The sequence below is a fragment of the Larus michahellis genome, chromosome 9, assembly GCF_964199755.1.
Source record: "Larus michahellis chromosome 9, bLarMic1.1, whole genome shotgun sequence".
NCBI lineage: Eukaryota > Metazoa > Chordata > Aves > Charadriiformes > Laridae > Larus > Larus michahellis.
Genome location: NC_133904.1, coordinates 11140698 through 11155472, shown reverse-complemented (window position 1 = coordinate 11155472; position 14775 = coordinate 11140698). Strand labels below are relative to the sequence as shown.

The following is a 14775-nucleotide window of genomic DNA, read 5'->3' as shown; positions in this document are numbered from 1 at the left end:
TAAATCAATGCAGCTGACCTAAGGCCTATTACCGGGTTTTTTTTTTTTTTTCTTCTCAGAATGTACAACTATCTGCAAATAAGCTATGAGGTACTTATGATTAAAATTACTTATTTTTAGCGTCAGAGTGTTGTTTTTCAAACTGCAGCTGCTGTGTTGTTTTTTTTTTTTTCCTTTTTAAACATTTGCAGGTCTCAAAGGTTCACCAAGTGGGGTGTGTATTTTTTAAAGTTTTGAGTTAGGGTTGAATTTTATTTCTTTTTATGAAGTTGAAGCTTCCTATTAACATAAGCACAGGTCATAAAGACAGGAGAAGAATTACTTTCCAGTAATTGGGCCAAAATCTGTTTTCAGTTATTCAGGTGTTGGGTTGCATTCATGAGTTAGAGCAGGATTTTTCTCACAGTCATTTCTCACCTATTAAAAAAACAAAACAAACCCCTGAACAAAACAGTTCTCTCTTCCTCTCTACTCTGCTTTTGTCTCCTGTAGATAATTTCTTGGCACTCTTCTAACCCAGGAATACACTGTACTATGTCCAGAGATAGACACGAGTCAGTTGCATTGAACTCAGTGGGAATCCTTGTAGGAACATACCAGGACAATATTTGACCAGATGAATACCTGTAATCCCATAGGAAAGGCAGCAGGAAATAAGATGGCTGTAGGGAGAAGACAGCTAATGTATTATTACTGTTGGTTAATTTGTAGTCTTCTTCTAATCCTATTTACTATTTGCTAGATATATGCACAATGCTTAAGGAGAGAACATAATTTACATTTTACTAAATACCAGAGTAGAGTTAATGTTAACTCCATGGCAGTAGCTGTGGTGGGCCAGGATAAAGCCAGTGTGATACCAGAATCTGGTCCCATAGAGTGCAACATGAAGCATACGCTTTCCCTAAATCCCTAGGTTTCTCCCCCTATATCTTATTTCTCCCACGGAGCTATTGAACAGGATGGAAAAGCAGAGCAGGGGATTTAGTTTCACAGTATGGTCTACCAGATACTTCTGCCAAAAACCACTGAAGTGTGAGAAGAGTCAACCACCGGTGGTGGCTTGGTCAGTCCCCAGCAGAGCTCTATGTGGGGGCTCCAGTGCCACCTCTGCTCCCTGCAACATGCCGGGGTGCTTCTCTCTTGGGCACCCGCGACAGTTACACAGGGATTATTAGCGGTCTTGTGAACTGTAGGGAAAAGTGCCTGAGAAGTCATGGCCAACATCATGCTCTTTGAGGTGATTCTTAGCAGCAGTGTTTCAAAAGCATATATTCTGTGATGAGGGCAAAACGTAACTGCTCTCTCATGGTGATAACTCAAAGCCAAAGGCACACCTTGTTACTAAAATCATGTTTCCTTCTTAATGAAATAGGCAGCAATGTAACTCAAAAGGACTGTACCTGATTGAGAATTCTGCAACAAAAGTGGGAAGAGTGGCTTAAGATTACATAAACCGCCAGAAGCTCTGAATTGACTTCAAAATGATAAGTGACTAAAACTTAGATGTGCGGAGAGCTGCTCTCCCCTCTAGCCAGTTCCCAGGAAAAGCCTATTTACTAGCTATCTGCCATTTGCCTGGAAGATGATAATTTTTATTAAATGGGCTAACTATCCATAGCAAACAATTTAAGACAAATTTACTTTTTTCTTAATTAATTATCTACTAACAGTCTTTTATTTTAAGCATTATTTTCATTATTCAAGCTTTTTCAATGAATATTTTATGGGAACACATTCATGCCTTGCTCTTTTTGAAACTATTCACTATTACTGATTAGCAATTTTTTACCATTTTACTATCTGTGCAGCTTTCAGTAAAATCCGATGATCTCTAGCATAATGTGACATGTGCAAGGCACAGTTTATATCTACAGGTCAACTTTTAAAGAAATACTGGCACATTAACAGTGTTTTCAGTAATTACAGCTGGTTCGTAATTCAAGCTTGCTTGTACAGAACCGTTATCAAGATGTCTCTTGAAGAATGACCAAAATGGAAACCAGAGGGTGGTTCCCATAACTTCTCTTCCAACAGTAAAGGCTAATGGAAAAACAGCTTCTAGTGGAAAGAAATGGGCATTGGGACAGGGCACCAGGCTTGAGCCAGAAGTCTTGGCTTCATCTGGGGCTCTGCCACTGAGTTGCTATTTGGCCTCGGGCAAGTTATTTCAGTTCTGATTTCTATTTCTTGCCTTTTATTTTTTTATTTTTTTTTTTAACATCTATTTCAGTTGCAAGCTCCTTGAGGAAACTGCAGCATCTTACTGTCTTCTCAGGGACAGTCCTCAGGTCAAAGGAGAGGGGTCCCCAGGTCTGAACTCCCTATGAGTTATAACATAACAAGGCAGCCCAAGGAAAGCTGCTTTCTCCTCCCACCTGCCCCAGCCTGTTTCTTCTTCTCCGTGTCTCAGCCTGTGTGTTCAGAGCAGCATGAACATAAGGGGATGTGAAGTGCTAGAAACTACTTAACCAAATACAAGAGTATTCATTGTTTTGAGAAGAGCTCCAACACTTGGAACTGACTATAAACAAAAAGCTGCTGATTTTATTATCTAGGATGCTTTAAAAAAAACAGGTAGTAATCCTAGGGAATCACTACAGTTAAACCAGTGTAAGACAGCACAAAAGTGCAATACAATCCCCAGGAAAACATTTCTCTTGACTTTTAAATTTCAATCATGATCTGAATTTTGGTGGTTGATTCCAAAAAAGAAGAAAAAAAAAATCATTCTAAAAAGAATACCAAGAAAGTAAGCAAGCACCGATTAAACATTAGAAGTAGGTTTGGTCTTTGCTGATATGTTCTCTAGGCAAATGGGCATGTAACTTCCCCAACCACACGCTGGCTGCTTCACACTGGTTCTACTGGAGTTAGCTCCAAAACGGCGTTAACCTCTGTGTCCTGCCCGCTTGGCCTAAATTCCGAACATGTAATATGCTATGGCCCTCTTACTTAAATCAGCGCTGGAGAAGATCTTAGCACTAATTTAATGCTCTGCCCACTTATCACCTTGGAGAGATGTGTGGATTAAACATTTCACCTCTCAGAAGACATGTGAAGTAATAGTCAGCCCCGTGATCATACAGGTGGGCGCTGGGTCACCTTTCAGGAAGAACAGCCAACAGGAGTAGGAATTGCTGCCCAGGACTGAAGGGAGACAAGATTTTATGGAGGTAGGAGGGGAAAGAGGAAACAGACCTTGAAAAGGAGGAGAACTGACGTTCTGTCAGCAAGACTTAAAGACAGTCGTGGGTTTCAAACAACTTGCAAGGCCAATGGTTTTTAAAATTTAACAAATTGCACATGAAAATGAAAATAGTTTTAAACTTAGTGTGCTGCAGCATGGGTTTGGGGCACTAGTCAAACCACAAACAGGCCTGCTGAAGCCATAAAGGACTTTATCAAGTTTCTTAAGATCTGTGGAAGGTCAGGTAGGGCAATCCAGTTCTCATCTAAGCAACAGAAAAACACAAATATCTTGTTCAGTATTTCCAGGTAGGCTGATTTTGTAAGGTGGCCCGAGCAGATAATACTGAGCTATAAAGTGTCCTAAACTGTTTTCCACTAACAGTTTAATCAGTGTTCAAATGTTGATCCCTGTGTTGCTATTTACGTCCCCTTTAGTGCAATTAAATAAAAAAACCCAACAAAAATAAGAAGTTTATTTAATACTATCTACACTTGCACCCTTTCCTTCAGCACTAATTTTCATCTAACTGTTCACTGCATTACTTTTCTTCTGTAGCTCAAAATAGCAGTGAAGTTAAGCGAGCACTGGCCATTACAAAATGCTAATATTTAAAGCAGTGTGTATGTCAGACCCAGGAAGACAACAGCAACACCAGATTGTGCCATTGATCCAGCCCCATGAAACACTGCCTCTCCACTGAAACAGTCACCGGGATCAAGAAACCCTGCAATTAACTATTATGAGAAGACCTGCCTGAATATTAAGTTCCTTTTTAATATTTATTAATTACTGCTTTATGCCAAAATGTATTTGTCTGAAAAATTTGATTCTATAATGGTTTGCCATCTAATATAGTTTGGTTTTTAAAGTTAAATCCTTTTTCAAGGCCAATTTCTCAGCATGAATAGTGCCATGTTTATACAACATAGTTAATTATGCATTGCACAGGAAAAGCTTTTTAATATATTGGGTTTAAAACATGTTGCTTTAAAATATGAAACAGAATAAACCAAAAGACTTGGTTCGACTTCTCTGTGCTAATCACTACATTTGTTCACGTCATATCTTATTAAACTCTTCGCTAATTGAGGTGGTCCTGGTGATGATCCTCCTACCAAAGCCTTCCTCTGCTTCTAATGATTTCTATAATTCTGTATTTTGATTTTCTAATTTTCATTCTTCATTCTTTGCTTAAATCATTTTGGAGGTGTCTTAGGATCACCAGAAGGGATACACTGTCCCACTTGACTTTTTGATAGCCTTAACATACTTTAAATATTACTCTATTCCATTCTCTTGCTTTCTAGCACTTTAGTTTCCTCCTTTTAATGCTGTTTTGCACTGAAAGAGACACACAACTGAAAGAGACAAAAAGAAAAAAAGACACACAACTTTTAGCATATACCTAACGACAGATAAATACAGCATTTTCTTTCTCCAAATGAAAGCAATAGAGTTAATCCATTGTTCATATATGCCACACTGGTGAGTTCATCCAGTTTTGTGAAAACTGGGCCTTACATTCCATTCCACGACCTGACAGCATTTTAAAAATACCCTCCAAATTGCTTCTTTCCAGGATGCATTTTTCAACAGTTTTATCTGCTCTTTAGGTATAGGGAGGTTTATTAGATCCTTTTGGAAAGCCTTAAAATTCAGTCTTAATGAATCTAAAACATGTATCTTCTCTGCAAACAGCATTCCTTCTGCATTCTCCCCACCCTCCCAAGCTTGTTATTAAACACTGTCTGACCCATTGTGGAGCCTGGAGCATCCAGCTAAACTATTAGCCATTCACAAACTCACCGGTTGTTCCTATTTTTTGCTTTCTGTCTTTTTGCCAGTTTATAATGTTAAATTAAATACAGTACCTTTCACCTTCTTCCTTAGTAGCTTTCTATACTGGGATTTCAATATGTGCAACCAAAGAGTACAAGAAAAGAAATTATAAAGAACGTACATAGTGACATTATCATCTTTAAAATGTTTTGTAAAGCCGATCAACCTCCACAAAATTCAAACTTCAAGGAGAAGAGGGCTTCACAATCCAAATCTGTATTTGTAACTAAAGCTTGCAAATAGGCTGAAAAAAGCACCAACTTTGAAGTTGTCTAACCCCTAGCAATATATTTATTTACAAACAGAGAAATAGAAACATTTTATATATATACAGTGAATATCAAGATTGGAAAATTTGTTAGAAAAATACAAATGGCAACACATTGCTCAAAGCGTCCAAAGTATCCAAATATTTAAGTGACTTGCCTAAATCAGAACAGTTCTAGGCAAATGCTAAAGGGCACTCCCCCACCCACCCTGGGCTGTGAGAAAGAAAACTGGCTTACACATTGGTTCTGTGCTTTACCTTTCTAAATTTTTTTTAACTGCAATGAAGTACACAGCTTCCATATAAATGGGTGGCAAAAGACTGCATCGTTTTCTCATATATCAATGCCATATGTATGAGATCCTTACCCAACTAGAGATACCACTCCAATGAGTGATTTGGGAATGCTGCAGCAAGGATGAGATGCCCAAGCGTTTTTGGCAGCTCTGCCCATTTTTCTTTGCTAGCAGAGAACAGGAACGTGCAAACCTTTGGACTAGATGAGAAAGGTGTTATCAAGTGAAATGCAATTTTCAAATATTATCTAATAACAAAACAATAATAGGAGTTGAAGTCTTCCGCTGTCAGGGATTAAGGTGGGAGCTGTACTGGCTACACATTTCTCTTTCTGAACAATTCTCCTGACTGCCCTCTCATCTTGCAAGTCCTGTGAGGAGTTTAAAACATTTAATTGCTAACTCTATTATTAAGGAATCTATACTGTCAAACTGCAGCTCCTAACGTTAAGTCTCTCAGAGCAAATAATTTTTGATACTGATGTTTCTCAAAGGTGCAGCATTTAATCCTCAAATTACAACACAAGTTTTAACAGGCAGATTCTGTCTGTCACTGAGATTTAGTAATTAACAAAAAAATTCACCCCCCCTTCCTAACACTAATGGTTTATCAAAAGAATACCAGTAATTTCAGTTAAGATATACTGATGAACCAGGCAGAAATACAATGAGGAGACAGACGTGTTTACGCTATCTGATTGAAAGGGCCGAGACAGAATTCCAGAGACTTTGTGTTGTCATAAGAGGAATAGTCAGGAACCACGTTTGTGCCCTCGGGCCAAAGGGTGTGACATCGGGCCAGAGGTGTGTCAAAGTCAGAGTAAAATGCCTGCCATAAAACTGGTAGCCACTCATATTCACATGGTTAAAGAAAAGGAGAGTCGGCAGTATGATACCTAAAACGGTAATGCTGTTGTGTTTTTTCCCAAAGACGATCAAGTACTACCAATACAGGAGACACTTCACCTACACTATGGAGTCTTGTATTTATTTTCACACCCTCCAGCATTTTTCTTCCTTTTGGTTGTGGGTTTGGTTTTTTTTTTTTTTTTTTCTGTCCTTCTTGTTCTTTAATACCAGGTAGTGGTTTTCAAGTGTTTAAACTATGGCATATAATAACCGATGAGTAACATAGCAGTAATACCAGTGGTGGCAATTTTGCTTTGTTTCATGGGAGTGTTAGAGTATTAGAGAGATGGCTAGGACATGTCTCAGTGGCAGACTGATAAAATGAAAGATGAATTTTCCCTGCCTACAAGTGGTGTCAAGTTTTAAATCACAAACATCACACAGGTTATAGGACACTTATTTTTCTAGGCAATGAAATACAAAGTAAACATTCTGTATTTTTAAATGAATTTTTGGATGAAGAATTATTGCAAAAAAAATTACTACAGTTTATCTGCGGAAGACTTTTTTCCAAGCTCATAAGCTACAAATTTCTGAACAAATGGTTGAGTTTAACAGCCACGCCTAAAAGTACTGTTACTACTAGGACAACCAGTGTTTATTACGGAGGCATATTTACCAGCTCTCCCACTCTGCTGAAGACTTTTCCTACAACTTTATGCTTTAGCCAAAACTTTTATTCTCCGTTATCTTTTCCCGTCTACATCCCCTTCTTATTGATTGGGAGGAAGAAATCTCAGTTTCTATTTTACAGTGACATTCCAAGAAATTTTCCTTGAAAGGGTCACCCATCCTCCACTTAGCAGATTCCTTTAAAAATGCCTCTTTTATTAACTTACTCTAGACGTGTGCTGGTTCTTTTTATGTCTAAAATACACGTTGAACTTCTGAAGTTTACCCAGGAGTGAAAGCAGCAGGTCTAGCAATGTCCTGGAGTAGCTTCTGACTACCCCCTTCGACCGGGATAGCACATCGATACCAGGATGGTTCGCAGTGAGCTGTTTTTAATGGACAGCTCCCAGGTGACACCAGACACTGCTGCTGCAGCAGCCGCAATATCATACATCCTTGATTGAACTTTGATTAATTTTCCAGACTTTCAGAGCCTGTGGCAAAAGGATCCACAGCGGTAGCTGCAGCCATTAACTCCATCTTTTGTGATTTCTCCTTCTTCATTATGTTTGGGTCTTGATTGAACTTTGTTCCAAGTTAGTAGCTTTTGGCTATGGACAAGGGAGATAAGACTTTAGAAATGGAGTGCAGAAGGATAATATGTGAAAAACTTGCAGTGCAAGCTGCCTGGCTAGTTGGTGGTAGCTTTGGATATACCTTGATGATGTGAGTGGCATTAACAAAAGCATTGGAATTCTGGCTAACACCAGTCTAAATAACACAAACCATCACTTTATACAGCCATAGTCCAAATGTCTTCCAGCATTTGTGCATAGCGGATGTTATTTTATTATGCTGAACAAATTCAAAGTTGCTGCCTTCAGATAATGAATAGAATTGCCATTCATGTGCAATGCCAGAACTTTATAGAAACACTTGTTTAAAATACATGAATAGTCTCAGTGGCTTCCAAAGATTATTTGCAGACTATGCTGCTAAATGGTGCAAGCAACTGTCCCACTATTTGTTTGCTCAATAGGACAACTTTACACTGTAGAGTCAACCTAGAGTCTGTTATATTATCTTATCCAAAAAAGCAGTTTATCAGCGCCTAGGACTGATCTTACAGTTCTTGTGAAAAAACTGAACCTGATAACACTTTCCTGATAATGTTATACTGAATTTTTCCAAACAATCCTTCAGTGTTTTCATTACCTTACTCTCTCCCTCATTTTTGGTCACAGAACGTCTAAATACTTTGCTAGTCAATTCTAAGATTACTTCACAAAAAAAAGAAAGAAAATCTGGGTTTCCGACTCTTTTTTTTGTTAATGCTTGAATATGCACTGTGATATATTCTCAGAAACATTTCTATCTAGTTTTATTGCCTGCTGTTGATATTTGCCAATGGTGGTGTATAGAAATGGTATGCAGAGGTGGTTGTAGCAATCTGTAGAAATTTTTGCCAGAACTTACAAACGTTGTGTAAAAAGCCCCTTTCAGAGCTTGAAAACTGAAATTAACTGATGGGGAAAAAATATTAAACTATTAAGGGTGATTCAAAATCCACTATGAATCAAAGATATACATGATGTTTCCATAACATCTGACACAATGGGGCTTTGTCCCTACAAGAGGCCTCTGGGCATTCCTGTGATAAAAGCAATAATAGATTTGTGTCTGTGAAGCTTTGAGTTATTATGGCACCTCCAATACAGGCAACCTTCGTAATAATTGAAAACGTGGAAATAAAAGCAACCTTTTAAAAATAAAATACGTACATACATATACATACACACACACATATATAAGTAAATATAACTTCTTCCTTTCTTTAACCTTTTTATTCACTGCCAAGAATAGCTGGCTGAGGAATCGGCATCTGCCGTGAGCTCTCATTTATTTTCCGATGCTGCCTTGCCCCACTGCCCAGGCGGTCTCCGCAGTTCCCCTCTTCTCATCCCCTCACCACTTTGCCTTCCTCTGAACCCAGGATACAGAGCAGCCTTCCAGCACAGAGCCCTTCGCCGCCGCCAGACACCCAGGCTTTCCAGCCCCATTCCTCCTTCTGCCAATCCCTGCCTCACTGAGCTTTCTGACTGCTTACACAGAAAAAACAGAATCTCTCTGCTACCTGGTATTTTATAGGCAGCATTAATAACAGACTTTAATGCTGAAAATTATTAGCTTAAATGTGTTCAAACTGGAACTAAACTCCTTGTCAGCTCAGCTGTATCTGTCTGGGTGATCTGGACACTAAACTTGGGTAAAGTGGCTAAGATGCTTACTTAGACAGCTAGAAAGTTTGGGAGCTAAATACTTGTGGGAATGTTTCAATGTTGCAACAGGTAGAAGCAATTCAAGAAACACAAAGTTGCTATGAATAAGTGTTGTGTTGGCTACGAAGTCCCTTAAATTTTAGCATCCATGCTGTTTGAAACGCACTTGAACAAGCACAAGCCTATTTTAGGGTGAGAGCAGAGCTGCCCTGTTAATAACGTTGAAGCACTGGACTGGTTACCAGGGCTTTCCCTCCGTTAATACCCTGGTTTAAAATAATAGGGGAGTATGCATAGCATGAGAAGTGGAAAAGAAAAAAAATGCTTCAAGACCAACCACTTTTTAGTGGACGCTTGGGAATAGCTTGGAGGAGGGCCAGGCCTAGAACAAGGTGCGAAATCATACAATTAAAAGAAGGATGGCAGGTGTAAAACAGAAGTCTCTTATGGAGCAGTGGTTTGGGGTAGAATATCTGCAGGAAGCTGACTGCCAGTCCGACACAGAAGTGATTGAAGAAGGAGGCCTGGCAGGATTACCACAAGGAAGTAACAAGCCTTCAGGTATACTAAACACACACATGGTTTGTGTGACTTTTCACAAACCTCCTTTTCTCTTTTATGTTGTCCTAATGTTAAAATAAACCATAGAGTGGTGGTAAGAAGGAGCCTGAGGCTCCTACAGAGAAGAGCTGAATGGTCACTGCCCCATAGGATGTAAAGGCGACTATACTGTATTGGAGCAGCATGGGGTTAATGGGAGTTCAGGATTACTTTTGATGCCTTTTTCAACGGCTCGGACAGGTGTCCCCTCCTGCTGAGGGTCTCCAGAAGCTAAAAGACTTTATCCTGCCTTTGCAGGGCCAACGTGACTTGTGTCGCTTGCTTCAAGGGAAGCGGGATCAAGCCCTCTAGCAGTAACTGCGAGACATTTTTATTACTCTGGCCACATGCCTTGTTCCAAAGGCCCTGGCTTGTCATAAATTTTTCTGCATTAAACTCTTCACCCAGATATGGCTCGACCATGCACAGCTCGTCCGACAGATTATTAAGAGAATATTCTTTTTGAACTGTCTCTTCCACAAGCAAGAGGTGCAGCTGGCATTTGGCCTCTGTGACTCTCCAGTAAAAGAGCATTAAACCTCTACGTTGATTAGATAAAAAACCCAAACAGGAAAAAAATACTAAAAACAACATAAGCATTTAATGCTACCTTCTTTTGAAATCACTCATGCCAAAATGATGCCATGATATTGGCAGCACAATCTTTATTAAAAAACTTGCAATTTTAAATAGCAATTAAATACTTGGAGTGATCTTTAATTTTCTCTATAGTAAAGAAAGACTACTAAGAAGCACATGCCTTTTTGGACTCTGAATATATTCAAATCCTCATTGGTACAAATGAGTTTAGTTCCAAGAAATACAATTTATAACAGATCTGTAATAAATTCCATATACCTCAGGGGCCATTCTTTTCAAGTATTTTCAACACATTTTTTAATAAAAAAAAAAAAGCAATAAAACATCACAACCCTCACTGTAAGTTTAGCATTATCTCCCTTTTACAAAGTGGTAAATTTGTGATTTACCCAAAGTTACATAATAAACCTGTGACAGAGCCAGCCTGTCATTCACTCAGTTCTGTGGCTTCGTCCTCCTCCCAAGAATAGCACTTTCTCCTGACCACCATTTTAGGAAGCAAGTGACAATTGCAATTTATAAAAGTAGCAGAGTATAGGTACAATCCCTGCCTTTACAAACTCTTCTTCTATAGACTTAGAAAAAGACGCCTTTGTGCAGAAACATCATATTATACTGGCCAGCAAAAGAGAAATAGCAGAGCCTTTGCAAAACAACTATTAAAAAAATTGTCTTCTTTAGAAAGCTCTAAAAACTCATTTCTAGCCATAGAAATTGTGTATTCTGTTTATCAAGACGCTTTCTCCGTAATCCAAACTACATTATCTGGATGACATTCATTGGGAAGCATCAGCCTCACAGAATGTGAAACATGCGTTTACAGGGAAGGAGGGATGCAAGCTACTTTTATATACAGATTTTGTGATGTAAATAAGCTGTTGGAAAGCCAGTTTGTGACAATGCCAGTATTTGGTGCTTCTTTAGTCTAATTAGAAACTGCTCTGCACAGCCTAGCCATTAGCAGTGGAACACGCTGCTTCTTTTATTTACCAACTAAAGTGCTGCATCGCACCTAGCCAGTCATAATTACAAAAACTGGCACAATGAGCATAAGTAAAGAACAGTTGTGATCAGGAGTCTAGCAGATACCTACTTTATTATCTCCCTAGTCAATAAGCACAGTTTGAAACAACGAGTGTTTATCGAAGATCTACAGTTTGCAAACCTCAGTTGACTAACAACTATATCCAGGACTGGAAATTACCAGCTGGCCTCTTACCATCTATACCAAGGTCTGAACACTCGGCTAACTTTGAAACATGGCTGACAAATAAATGAGCCGATAAAATAACAGTAAACTTGGGAAAAGACAGACATCCATATTAAAGAGCATTTGCTCATCCTCTCTGAAATCATACAGTCCTTTACCAGGAAGCACAAGCACCACTCAAGCACACACCTAGGGAACACAGAGGGGACATGAGGTCCAGCACCCTGCTGTGATGCTTTAGGCGAAAATACACCCAATTACCAATGCCAGTACCTCGCACCAAGCAGTTGGGGCTGCACAGCAGGAATGACATTTGCACTGAGCTCCTTTTAACTTACCTATAAGTATTTATGATTTTTTTCCTCTTAACTTATAATCTCATTTTTAAAAACACTGCACTTGGGTTTCACTTAATATTCACAGTAAAAAGATTGTCAAGTTATATATATCGGAAAAAAAATTCAGTAATTTTTTTGGGGGGGGGTTCAAACTGCTTAATCTGTGTCAAAAATATTTTATTTCAAATTCAGATAGTTTATTTAAAGTTAAATTTAAGCATAATAAGATTGTTAATTTTTTAAAAATACTTAAGTGACTTGTGTGTCACTTTTAAATTTTCACCCTACAGACGAAACTGCACAAAGGATGTCGCTGAATGTGCAATTAAAAGGAACAAACCTCAACCATATGAGAGAAAGGTTTTCTCTACTTGCAAAAAATTCTCTGGCTCCTCAGACAACAAAATCCAGAGCCCTCATGATAGCACAAGCAGATATTTAAAATTATGTCTTAACTGTTAAGGAAAGCATCAAATGGACATGAGGAAAGGCATCAAATGGACATTCGAGGGGCCTCCAGGCAACGACTAGGTGTGTACGTCTTCCCAGCCTGTCCCACCTGCCACCCAAATCTAGCTCTGGAGAGACCAGCTCTAGAAAAATATGTTCTCTTTTCACAGCTCACTCAAATCCTTGCTGTCCCTGATCCTGCTGAATATGATCTCATTTACCAGGAGAAAAAGAAAAAAAAAAAAGAGAAAAAAAAAAAGAACAGAAAAAAGATGGCAGTTTCAGCAATGTGTACACCTTCCCATGCGAGAACTAAACTGAATCCATATGGGACCTGAACTGAGACCTATCAACTTTCACTTCTACATGGTGGAACAGTATCCAGTCATCATTACTGAGGTTAAAGGAAGACAGTAATCCATCCTGTTTTAAAATTATCTGTACGTTTTGTGAAATTCATTCTGCTGTGCAATGATCTCATGTAGAAGAGTGATGAGCCACAGGTTAAGTTTTAAATGCCAACTTTTTATCTCTGTGGAACAATGATGGTTTTTATTTGTAGAAGATGTATTTAATCTCTTTATATACAGCAACACCAATATACTATCGGAGCAAATGTCACATGTTTCTTTGTCCACTTACATAGCCATGCAAGTGATTTTAGGCACTTCTTTCAATCACACCTGGATTACCAATGATCTATTAAGAACAGGTGAGAACAACAGGAGGGTGAACTTGAAAGTGAAGCAAGGCAGGTTTTGGTGAACCATTAAATACCATTGTGCTTATGCTTGCTTATTTTACCATCTGTAAAAGACACCAAAGACCTCTATCTACTGTAACCACTGCATTTCACATTTCCATCAGTAATAAGGTGAGGACACCAGCTTTTTAATGTCTAGAGACAATAACTGACACTGACTACAAAAGTACACTGGAAAAGGGACACAAAGCACTGAAGAAAAGGAATTAACCCAGTGATGTATTTGACTTGCAGGTTTGCTTTATTTATTAGGTTTTTTTGGAAGTTCACTTCCTGCATGCCTCTCAGCCAAAGTTCTTTTCTGGTTTTATTTATGTGCTGAAACACATACACACACACACGCTCCCCTTTTAAAATGAATGGATGTGCTCCAAAGCATGCCCCTGGGCAGCTGTTTGTACCCCAGAAAAGTCTGCATTCCTCTGTCCTCACTTCTCTGTCTCTAAAGGCTGCTGGAAGGCATGGGCACCTATTTTGACCTGCAGTGTCACATTAGCAGGCAGATAACCTTCAACCAGAGATCCATTTCTCAGTGCCTGACAAAGACAGGAGGCTTTATGAAACAATCTGACTGTGACTCATTTCAGATTAGCTAGGAGAGATTGGGGTTTTTGGCTGGAGAAGTATTTGGAGGACTGAGTAGGAGCAGTGCCTGCTCTGCATATGCATTGACTATTCTTGGCTTGTGGGTTTATATACAACAGTGCTTGTCTAGAGAGCTGCCTGTTTATGGCTGGGGAAGAGACCATGCAGATTCACCTTGCCTTGGTCACCTCTATACAAGATTAATGCAGTGCATTCTTCTTAGCTGGGCTGAAAGTAGAGCAGGTGCAGAAAAGCATCTGTTTTCCCCCGGAGCAGAGAGAACCTATGTGAGCAGGCAACACCTGCACGCAGGCCGTTTGCTGGGTTTGGGTGACTTCCTGGAGCCATTCATTGTGCTGGAAAAGTTTCTTCCAGGTCCTGTGTAGTTCTAGACTCAATTGTAAGTGATATCCTCACACTGAAAGTACTGTCACAGCTATTAAGATCTGCCAGGAAGCTCTTGCTCTAAGACTGAGGTAAGATCTCCTGGGACTGGCAGGCTCTCAACTAATAGTCTCAGCCTTTGAAATTCATTCCCTTTGGCAGCTTCCCAAAGCCAGATGCTAATGACCTTAGGCATGATGCAAGACCTTTTTATTGGTGTAATTTTTAATTTTTTTTAATTCCTGAGGTAGCAATGAAGCCAGACATCTCTTATCTTTGGAGAAAGTGTCCATTTTAGCATTGCAAGTAGCCACCTAACTTTTGCAGAAACATTGTCTGAATCAATCTTGCACGTAAAAAGGTCATTCACTCAGTAGCATTCAACAACAAAAGTTTTTAAATGGTTCTTTATGTAACAAAGCAAGACCTTATGATGCAAGTTTAAGCTC

General features: G+C 39.1%; 1 protein-coding gene across 1 annotated transcript in view; it reads right to left on the bottom strand.

The window, feature by feature from the left end:
* Positions 1-14775, bottom strand: part of BNC1 (basonuclin zinc finger protein 1) — a 76976-nt gene that overhangs the window by 21170 nt on the left and 41031 nt on the right. The gene's annotated exons all lie outside the window — the stretch shown is intronic.